Source organism: Lathamus discolor, chromosome 6, assembly GCF_037157495.1.
Source record: "Lathamus discolor isolate bLatDis1 chromosome 6, bLatDis1.hap1, whole genome shotgun sequence".
Taxonomy (NCBI): domain Eukaryota; kingdom Metazoa; phylum Chordata; class Aves; order Psittaciformes; family Psittacidae; genus Lathamus; species Lathamus discolor.
Genome location: NC_088889.1, coordinates 76,830,762 through 76,839,005, shown reverse-complemented (window position 1 = coordinate 76,839,005; position 8,244 = coordinate 76,830,762).

The window sequence follows — 8,244 nt, the reverse complement described above, 5'->3', positions numbered from 1 at the left end:
GTTTTATATGACAGTGTATTAGACAGTGTACTAGAGGTGGGTAAATGTAGTTTAGTTTTATGAGTCCATGGTCAGTCTGAAGTTGTGCATTTCTCCTTAGGTCTTCACTTGGTCACTTATTTGTCTCTCCTCTTAAAAGAGATAGAGGGCATTTCTGTGTGAAGTAAATTGTAATTTTCATGGAAAAACCCCAAACATTTGGACTCAAAACTTTCTGCTGCAGTGCCAGAGAAACAAGGGAACAATTTCATTAGCATTTACTGGAAATATGAGCAAGTGCAGTGCAAGAAGTGTACCCAAGCTCTTGGTTTTTTTATCTTGCACTGTAAAAAACCCTGGCAAGAGATATTGTGAGAGGTGATGAGGTGGGGAGGAGTCCTCTATGTATAACATTTCAGAAATCTTCCTATGAGTGATCTGCATTTAAAAAGCAAGCAAACCTATCTAGAAATGTATGCTATAAATGAGATCTGCCTAAATCACAGATGGATCACATGTGTTTGTTAATGATGAAAATTAATCCAGTGAAGCTGACTAATCTAGTAGAATGCTTTCCCAACGTGGTGAGTGCCTTCATTTGCCTTTTTGAGTAACTTGTGGAAGAGCAGCAGGAAGATCTTCTGAACATTAGATGAATCAACAATGGACTAGAACAGAAAAATAACTTCAGGGGGTTTTATTCTTTGTGCATTGCATCACTTCTGGACAGTATGCCTAGGTAAGTTTATGAATTTTCACAACTCTTCCATTCTAAGCTTTACAGTTAGTAAAGTTCTTCTAGTATGATTCTGTTCAAGTTCTGCAGCTTAAAATGCAAGTAATTCATGGCTTTTAAGAACACATCTGTAATGCAGTAATAACGTGCTTCTGTCTTCATGTGTACTTAAGGAAGTAATAGCAAAGTAACTCTGAGGTTTTGAACTTGGATTCTTGTTTCTGTTTATTGTTGTAAGTTGACCAGCAGGGGAATAGTTGAAGTTCTTTATGCTGATGCATTGAGAAACTCTTGTTTTTGAAACTAGGGCCTGAGTAGTTCTCGAATTTCATCATCCCTTTCCAAGAGAAAGCAGTGGCAGAGAGTTGTACAGAAAATTACTGGTAGTCTATCGTTCAACCTGAATGCATTCAAGTTCCAGCAATGCTGGTACTTCTGGGTCTCAGTCCATGTTTCTGTCTTATGGCAATGCTGTGACCTGTGCTGGGTACTCTGAGAGCACTCAGTATGGGCTAGTTGAGATCACTAACAGATTTTGATAAGTAAACATGGAACCCAATGCTCAGTGTTCAAATTATCTAGGAGATGGAGGAAAGTAGAAGGTAAATTAGCAGTAACTAATATCCGTTGCACAGCAGCCTTGGAAAATCAAATTAGATTTTGGATGAACAGGTTGATTCCCTCCACCCACCCTGGGGAAGCAGGGGGCTTACTTTGCTCTGCTTACATCTCAGAAGAACTAAATCTATAGCTAATCAAAAGAAGCAGATGGCTGGGGTTACAGTATTAAGTCTTTTTTTTTTTTTTTTTTCAGTTCATTAAGTGCTATGCTTGAAATTAGATTTGCATGTGCTGGGAAAGAGAAAATGTAGGAACCACAGTCTATCTTTACAGTCTTAGTTCCACTTTTGCATCTTTACAATTCTGTATAATGGGGCTGAGTAACAAAGCCTCAAGCTAAAAGGTTGTGTTCCACTGCTGTGTGGGTGTGGAAGGACCTGGACTGCCAAAGAAAGCATCTAGGACTTAGTAATGGTGGTTTACAGGGTATCACTGGCAGAGCAGAGATGGTGCCAATTACGTTCACGTACTCAAGATTGTTTTGCAATCAAATAATTGCCTGAGCCTTCTGATTTAGGCTAGAAGAATCTGGCTGGAATTCATGAAAAGTCAGAAACTGTCCCTGTTGCCTTGCAAGCCGTTGGGAAAATTTTGCTTAAAGATGTGTGCAATTGGAAGTGTGCCACTTGATGAAAGGCTATCTGAAATGGAACAGGGAGCCCCCTGGTGATGTGCTCCTATCCAGAAGTCTGCTTACCAGTCATACCCACTACTACAGGGTTCTGACAAGTGAACTTTGTCTTTTAAAAGTACCTCATGTTTAGACATCTCTCATTTTCTTGCATAAATAAAAAGATTGATGCTTGTAATACTCTCCATAGGAAATATCACCAGAATTGCCACAATTGCTACCAGAGCATTTAAATATTTTTATCTGATTTGAAGAGGAAATTTAAATATAAATAGTACTGTATTCTTTGGTAGAAAGAATATGTGATGGAATTAATGTTTCAAAATAAATCCAGTCACTCACAGTAATTACCCAGGTAGTATATTGCCGGTGCAAACGCAGTTCAGGGCCTGCAGCAACATATTACTTCTGTCTTTCCCCTCTATGCTCTTCTATTAATAAAACCAAACCAAAACAAAACCTAACTAATTCTAACTTTGACAGACTGCTTCCAGGTCTTTTTAGGTTTAAACACTCACAAATGCATTTTTGACACAGCACTTAAATTTAGGAGCTTAAAGGAATGGGTGCTTTTTGTTCTCATCAGAATAGTGAATTACTTTTTCATTTCTGTATTTCATTCAGGTTATAGATGAAGTAGAATTTTGCTATTTGATTAATGGAATCAAGGCTGCATAGTATTCTCAATCAAGGCTACTTAGTATTCAGTAACTTCTTCCAGCTGATACGTGCTTTAGTGAGCTGGTTAGTGGTGACTTGTTTTTCTGCCAGATTCCTTTGCCACTGGCTCTTTACTGCTGTTGTTGAGCAAGAAAAAAAATAAAGCAGTGATTTGGATACCAAGGTCCGCAGAGAATAGCAAATGGAGGATTGCAAGAGTGTCCAAGTAGGAACTGAGGGTGGAGGCCAGTTGAAAAAGCTTCAAAAGCAACCAAATTAGTAATTGAGAGCACACTAAACCCTTAAATGTATCACTGTTGGCTTGGTACCTAAGTGGGACCTTGAAGTGCAATTTTTAAGACGCAATGATTTAAACATAGATGTATCAATCATTTGGATTTTGTCATCAAAATAAATAAGACATTCATAACCTGCATGTCATAAAGGAAAAGTCAACCAATTGCCAGTGAAAGCAAATTGCAGCGCAGTGAGATAAAGCCCCTGAATTCAGCACTCCCTCTCATTAAGATGAATTAGATGCAATCAAAACTGTCAGAGAACAATGTGCACAGGCTCACAGGTCTCCAGGGCATGCAGGAAGATTAGTGGCGTATATTAAGCATAATTTTCATTGAGCAAGAAAGAATGGTCTTTTCTTTATCAGAACAGTGATCCACCTCTTTACATGATCTCTCTTCATGGACTGTTAAAGAGTTTCTTCCATCAGTCCTGTTCCACCTCCACTAAAGAAATGGTGAGTCTTGTTCCTGTCTGTCTTCTAGCATGTATTTCTCATGTTACAGCCGGTAGCTAGATCACGTTTTGCCAATATAACTTTAAAATCCATCCAGTAGTGTGCATCCAGTGCTTTTGGACTCAAAGGTGGAAGCTGGTATGTACCAACAAGAAACCAGTTGTTTTCTTAGTATGTAATGATTTTTTAAATGGTTACAAGATAATAGATCAAATTATTGCTTATTCTTCCTGTCTCTTGCTCATTCAGTATAAAACTACTGTATTGAACCTGTTCAGCCAGATAGTTAAGGGAATAGAAATTACAACTATTTTAAAACTGCATTAGATGTACTCTTCTACTAACTGAAGCAACTGGTACCAAAGATACATGTTCTGCAATCTACATGTTCTTCTGCAATCTATACATATGTGCTTATGAAACCAAATTTTCATCATCAAATGGAAGCACAATGAAATCCTAGTTAAAGTTTGATACAGGCCGAAGACCTGTGTGATAACCTTCCATAGGGTTAGTCTAAGGGCCCAAATGTTCAAAGCTCCAGCGATGGCTGTGCTCTGCTGGAACTACGGAACTGCCTGCTGTTGTGGGGGGGGGGGTGCTAAGAGAAGGAGGGAAGTGACTATTCCAAGAACAGACTTAACCAGTGAGTAGAGGAAAAGCAATGTGTTATTGTAGCTTTCAATGACAGATCCAAATTTATTTCTGTTGCTTTGAAATAGAAGCTTCTTTTTAGATGCTAATTAAACATAGCAGAACTGTCCCCAACATTTAATAAAGGTTGATAATGCTATTTTAGGTGACTGGAATGTACTGTCTTCTGTTCATTCAATATAAGGCATATTGTGAGGAATGGTGTAGTACAGGATAATGCACCTAAATGTTAGTAGGGATTAATACACTTAAATATTGTGTCTGTGTATTGTTGAATTCTAAGTGGCTTTATTTGCTTTTCTTATTTCAATTTCTTCATGTAGTTCTTGACCTAGCTACTGTTATCTTTGTTCACTGCAACAATCTCTTATTATGCAATCATCAGTTATGGCTTTTAGATGAATGGGCTTGGGGGCTTTTTGGAATCCCAGAATCATAGAATAGTTAGGATTGGAAAGGACCTTAAGATCATCTAGTTCCAACTCTCCTCCCATGGGCAGGGACATCTCACACTAAACCATGTCACCCAAGGCTCTGTCCAACCTGGCCGTGAACACCGCTGGGGATGGAGCATTCAGAATTTCCCTGTCAACACATTCCAGTGCTTCACCACTCTTACAGTAAAGAACTTCTTCCTTACAGCCAATCTAAACTTCCCCTGTTTAATTTCTAACCCGTTACCCCTTGTCCTGTCACTACAGTCCCTAATGAAGAGTCCCTCCCCAGCATCCCTATAGGCCCCTTTTAGATACTGGAAGGCTGCTATTAGGTCCCCACTCAGCCTTCTCTTCTCCAGGCTGAACAGCCCCAACTTTCTCAGCCCATCTTCATATGGGAGGTGCACCCGTCCCCTGATCATCCTCGTGGCCCTCCTCTGGACTTGTTCCAGCAGTTCCATGTCCTTTTTATGTTGAGGAAACCAGAACTGTACCCAATCCAAGTGAGATCTCACGAGAGCAGAGTAGAGGAGCAGGATCACCCCCTTCAACCTGCTGGTCACGCTCCTTTTGATGTAGCCCAGGATACGGTTGGCTTTCTGGACTGCGAGTGCACACTGAAGCCAGCTCATTTTAAGTTTCTCATCAATCAACACCCCCAAGTCCTTCTCCGCAGGGCTGCTTTTAATCTCTTCTCTGCCCAACCTGTAGCTGTGCCTGGGGATTGCTCCAACCCAGATGTAGGGCCTTGCGCATAGCATGGAATTTGGAATTACCAAAAAGCTATAAATATTTCATGAAAGGAAGACAAGGTTCAGCTCGAGTTGTTAAGGAACCAAGCCACCATAGCACTAAAAAATACATAGCTGTATACGTTCTTGTAAGACAGCACCAGAAATGTTCAGTTTGTAGGCAGTTGTTTGCTTGCCAGTAGTGGATGTAGAACTGCAGTGTGCAAGTAAAATAAGGTGGAATAAGGCACAGCGACTGAAGTGGTCTTAGACTTGGTGGATGGGGGTACTTTTGCACCAGTCTTTTAGTTGAATGAAGCATATTCATGTTTATGAGATTAAAGATATGGGTGGGAATTATCTCTGGCCCAGCCTCTTCTGTGGAGCAGGGCTATTGCTGTCATTAGATCACAACAGCCACCACAGAGTTTTGAAAACTCCAGAGATGGAGATGTTTCTCTTTTCCCTCCAGAGAAGAAAAGATGGCCCTCCCTGAGCAGGGACTCCAGGAGTCCCTTCTAACCCCAACCATTCCAAAACTGTGCACACCTTAATTGAAGGCTACTTCTCTTAAAAATTAGGGAGGAAACATACATTGACAACTGGGTGTATCATCTGTATGATTAATGTTGTATAGGCCTCTCTGAGGATATAATGACATACTGAAATTTGTTCAGTTAAAGGGTAGGTATAGATAATAGCATTGCTCATGAGATGTGTCTTAGTCATGGATGAGCCTTGACGAATGTTATAAATCTTGAAGATCACTTAAGCTAAAAGAATGTACAAAGACTGTACAAAGTCAGAAAATCACGTAGGCAAAGGTTAATGTCATCCAAGCTGGGAACAAAAATGAGGGGGAAGAAATAGATATTGCATGAAGTGAAGAGAATGGTAGCTTCAGCAGAGCTAACTCTCTACTTCCACAATCGGACAAGGTTATTTCTGAAAGTTAGAACTCAGGATTTGGTACAACTACGTTACATCTGCTCCCATATCTTCTCATGTGACATGACTCAGAGAAACTGAGCTGTTTCAAATATGTTCTATGTCTTACTTGTTTTGGTTTTGATAATTTTATTTCCTATTTCATAATCAAGAATGTAACCCTCTGCTTTTCTAGACTGCTTATTTGTCTCTTTGGGTTTGTCTAGCATTGATGATAGCCTCACACAATTGTGCCAAGTATAAAGCAGCTTGTCTTTTTCCCAAAATAGCTGTGTTTATTGTAGTGTAATAGGGAACCTGAACTCCAGAAAAGGTTCAGGAAGCTAATTCAGGGTGGCTTTCCCACCAAGCTGCAGAATTTGATTTGATGGCTAATGCAACCAAGGGTTGGGTATGACAAAGAAATACCAGCCAGTAAACACTATCTGACAAGGACCAGGCAGAAAACAATTCCCCTCACTACCACTAAATGTATTTCATACAGCCCAATTTCTGCTATGTTGTGTAAACCCCAGGACTGGCAAAGGTGTGCAGAATGGGAGTAGGTGTTTCACATTTCAAGAGTCACTTCAGGAGATGATGGCAATGCCTTTGCCTGATCTTCTAAAACACTGTAGGTGAATTTAATCCGTTTAAGACTAAATAAATTGTCAGGAAAAGCCTGTTGGAAGGTCTGGAGCACTGAGTAGTGCTGGATGATTCCACCACTGAGTGAGCCAACTCAGGAACTAATCCTGTTCTTCCACCAGAACTCTAAGTATGTGGACAAGTGTTTATACCCCATACAGTGTACTTCCATGTAGTGTCTATTAATGAGACCTGAAGGCAAGATTAAACAGGAGCAGGCTGCAGAGTGGCAAAGAGGATTGTGAAAGAGGGTTGTTTTCATCTTCCTTCTCTTCCTTTCTTCCTTATTAAGTGGTTTTTTGCTTATTCTCCAATTTCAAGACATGTCTCAGTGGATAAAACCTGTTGTGGGAAATAAACAACGTGCTTACTGTTTGCCTGCAGTTGTGCATTCAGTCATGCTTATCACAGCAGTGTAAGCACCCAGTTTCTTTTTTTCCTTATTAGACTGAATGTATAGTTTCAAAGTTAACCATAGGTACTCTGCAAGAATGCAAATCTCTGCCATGTGTTTGGTCTGTAGGAGGGATGGGTATCCCTATGGAAGGAGCCAACGTCGATAAGATTGCACTGAGTTTCAAAGCACAGAGGAAGGACTTGAGAGTCTGAGATGTGGTTAGAAACAACAAATCTTAATTTTTCTTTTTCTGAGGCCCAATCCGTCTATAAGAAGAACAAAATATATCAAGACATAGGAATCTATTCCCAGGTTTCTGGATTCTTCATATTGTTTCTTGCAAGCAAACCTGGTGATAAAATATGACAAACTTCTCAATGTAATAGAAAAGCCCATGGGCTACAGATTGAAATTGTCAAAGGCAGCCTGTCAAAATGACAATGGGGGGAAAAGCCAAACTCGATATGTTGTAATATTGTTAAGCCATAGCATTTTATGTATATCACTGCTGATAATGCAAATTAAGGTTTCTGCTTGTCCTGGTATCAGCTGGGATAGATCTGAGAGAGTGAGTGGCTTTGTGGGATGCGGTTGCTGCTGGGGTTAAACCACGACATTGCTCTTTCCTCTTCGGAAGAAATTTAACCCACTGAATTGAAAGGCAGCACCTGGGTCAGGTCAGCCTTGCAGTTCCGGGTTCCAGTGCAGAAGCAGCCAGTTCAGAAGGGTGTAAAAGAGCTAACTGTGTACACCACTAGACTGCAACATTGCTTTCCAAAAGCACATAACAAATTCTGTATCAATAAAGAAGATTCCAAAGCCAGATATAGCACAAGGGGATGAAGTTTACCACAGGTTTCTGGGCGATTCCAATAATGAAATTTGCTAAATTCAGTATCAGAATCTTCCCAAGGAAAGACATTTCGTGTGCTGGAGAGAACATCTGTATGTCTTTCAAATTCCAGCCTTAAGTTCCAGGTCTGGAACCACAGTTGATCTTCAGGATTTTGTTGCTACTTCCCTGATTTTTATTTGTTTTAATCATTAAACAGGTAAATTCTTGACTTGC